Raw genomic sequence first — 3598 nt, forward strand, 5'->3', positions numbered from 1 at the left:
TCTTTAAAAAGGCCCATTTTAGTCACTGCTTACTAGCTGATAAGAAAACATAACTGAGACCAATCTTGCTAACACAAGTTGATACTATAATGATGGATTTTGCCATAAGTATATCACTAAAAAGAGGGGGGAAATAATGTTGAAATAAGTGCTGATTTAAAAATTAGAAATAATAAATAGAATATTGACACCCGGACCGTATAAGGGTTCCATTTTATTTCTCTGCTTTTCACAATCATGCTTTTTGCTGAGTTCTTGAATGTCATGGAAAAAATTTAAGCCCCAATCTAGCTCTAATTATATTCACCTCAAAACACATCCAGCCAGTTCAACAAGGAGCTCGTAGGCATTGCTATGCATAAAAGGTAAAGGTAAAGGTACCCCTGCCCGTACGGGGCAGTCGTGTCCGACTCTAGGGTTGCGTGCTCATCTCGCTTAAGAGGCCGGGAGCCGGCGCCGTCCGAAGACACTTCCGGGTCACGTGGCCAGCGTGACGAAGCTGCAGCTGGCAAGCCAGCACCAGCACCGCACATGGAAACGCCGTTACCTTCCCGCTATAAAGCGGTACCTATTTATCTACTTGCACTTAAGGGTGCTTTCGAACTGCTAGGTGGGCAGGAGCTGGGACCGAACGGCGGGAGCTCACCCCATCGCGGGGATTCAAACTGCCGACCTTACGATCAGCAAGTCCTAGGCACTGAAGTTTTACCCACAACGCCACCCGCGTGGGTATGCTATGCATATGTTCATCCAAATGTAAATTTATATGGGCTGCACTTGTGGAAGCCTGTTTTCAAGTGCAGATCTCACTTGCTAAATTGGATATAAGACTGTAACAAATGACACTATTAAAATCATTGCATGGTTGGCTTTCAACAGGCACACTTTTTTAAAAATGGAACTTGAGTGTTAAGATTGTTAATTGGCTGTTCCTAGTATTTTCCTTTTATCTTACCTTCATTTAGCCAAACAGCCATCAGAATTTTGCATAAATGCAAATAAGCTTATATATAGAAGCCTTTTCAGAATAATTTGGTTACGCACAAGCTAACACAGAGTGTATATTTTCAGAAAGATATAGGGATTACTCATAATACAGCATATCCACAGGGTTTAGTTCAAAGAAAATTCGGAAAGGATTCTTGAGCTTGAAAGAGAATATATCTCCTGGCTCTCAAAGAGAGGCATATAAACACTACAATCTGTTTTTCATTCTTGTGAGATTTGTCAGAATAGCCATCATATACCGAGTGACTTCCAACAGTTATGCCTAAGGGAACACTTTTCATGATTTGTCTCAGGAGGAGCTCCTGTGGGCTGCAAAATACTTCTGACATTAGTTCTAGGGTGCAAGTCAGTTCACACTGAGTGCTGGTCCAGTCTCTAGGGCGCAACCATTATGCAGTGAGGTGTAAGACTGTACCCACGCCGAACACCCATGCAATGGTGGGCAAACTCTCTTTCAGGAGTGATTATCCACCATTACAGATCAGGCAACCTTGACTAGTTTCCCAAGAAACCTCAGAGGGCCATGAAACTCAGTCTTAATACCACTGTACTAAATTATAGAATTTGTTATACGGCAAAGCTCTCTGAAAAGCTTTGTGATTTTGGGTTGCTCATACTGAGTATAATAGCTAAGTGTTAACCCTGACTTTGAGGGCCAACATATAACCCCCACTTTCTTCCTTTCAACGGCAGAATGCCAGCAGAGTCCACTATAGTGTACTGTGAATTTCTGACAAGACTTGTTCCTTTACTGGATGTAGAGTTATTTTTGTAGTGCCAGCAACACCTGGTGGAAATAGTGGGAAATATCCTGAAATATACTCAGAGTCGCAAAGTGATTTCATGCTCTTTATTCAGCTCATAGTGGTGAGGAGGAATGAATGAATGTCCCCTCAAAGTATCTGCTTTATATACATTATTTACACAATGGGCTGCACATGATTGGCTAATTCCCGAATTCTACTGTAAGCCAATCAGGTTGTGGATTCACTTCTATCTGGAGCATGATTGGGTGGTTCCTGTCAACCAATCATACTGCTGCATTGTTCTAGGATCAATCAGACTGCTGCATTTTGGATCCTATTGTTCTAGGACCAATCAGACTGCTGCAGTTCGGATCCTATTCAACTCAGTACATAACATATCCAAAGTAGATTTCTTCCAGTGTGTAGAAAGGAGATTGCTAATAACCAGCTTTTATTGACCTTTATGCTCAATGCCTTGCAGGACATCTTATGGAGAAGAAAAGGCTAAGGAGTAAATCTTACACAAATCCAGAGCAGAGTCCCTAAGACAGCTGGATGGCACCTTGTATGCCTCCTCCCAGCAACTCCTGCAGCCACACTGGTGCCAAACATCTTGCTCTGCTTTCCTTTGCACCACATCATCGAAGCTGAGAGGGGGGTCTTGTTGTCTGGGGAGCCCAATACCTCCATACATACACACTACCAAGGCTTGTGCCCAGAGAGGTCACTTCAGTGCTGCTAACTCGGCAAAGTTGGAGGCAGCAGTGATGAGTTACCAGTCATTGCAGCCACACCAGCCCCTGTGATTCTCCAGCACTTTGACTTCAGCCCCAGAGGCATACTCCGTTGCCTCTCAAGACAGAGAGAGAAAGAAATGGAAAAATGTTGGAGGGTATGGAGTTACCTGACCCCCAAGCCATCTGACTGAAGGCAGCCCTGTATAGGGAAGTGTTTAAATGCTTAAAGTCTGATTGTTTTTACATATGTTGAAAGCTGCCCAGAATGTCTGGGGCAACCCCATCTGATGGGCATGGTATAAATAATACTGTTGTTGTTGTTGTTTTGTTGTTGTTGTTGAATAGGACGTCCCTATTTTCACTGGAGAAATGTTGGGGGGTATGTTTTGTGAGGTTCCGTTATCTTACTGTTACTCATCATTTCAGACCCCCCAATGTCCCTATTTTCCAGGGATGTCCCTGATTTAGAGAAGCCATCCTGATTTCTGATTTGATCCCAGAATGTCCTGCTTTTCCTTAGGACGTCCCTAATTTCACTGGAGAAATATTGGAGAGTATGGTAGGATGTCTCTATTTTCATTGGAGAAATGTTGGAGGGTATGAAATTATCCGACCCCTGAGCTGTCTGAAGGCAATCCTGCATAGGGAAGTGTTGTTTTTTTTATGTTTAATGCTTTATTATGTTTTTTTTAATATATGTTGGAAGCTGCCCAGAGTGGCTCGGACAACCTAGTAAGATGTGTGGGGTATAAGTGGTAAAATAATCATTATGGAATGGGACGTCCCTATGTTCATCAGAGAGATGTTGGCGGGTATGTCCTTTGTAAGCCGCTTTGTGGTTCCTAAGATACACATGATCAAAACCCCAAGAGCCCCACCGCGCCCCACTGTTGCTTTGACTCAACGCCGGCTCTTGCCGGCTTCCTCTTCTGCCTCTGGCCCAGGAGGGCGAGCGAGGCGGCGGCAGGAAGAGAAGCCCGAGCCTGGAGTTGCCCTCTCGCCCTCTGCCTGCCTCCCTCGCTGCCAAACGTGCCAGCAGCTCTCAAAGGCGTCGCGTCCCAACTGCCTCCGGAGGAGAAAAGCGCGGCGTGTCCCTCAAGGGCCGCC

Source organism: Podarcis liolepis (assembly GCF_965112155.1).
Source record: "Podarcis liolepis genome assembly, chromosome: 9".
Taxonomy (NCBI): Eukaryota; Metazoa; Chordata; class Lepidosauria; order Squamata; family Lacertidae; genus Podarcis; species Podarcis liolepis.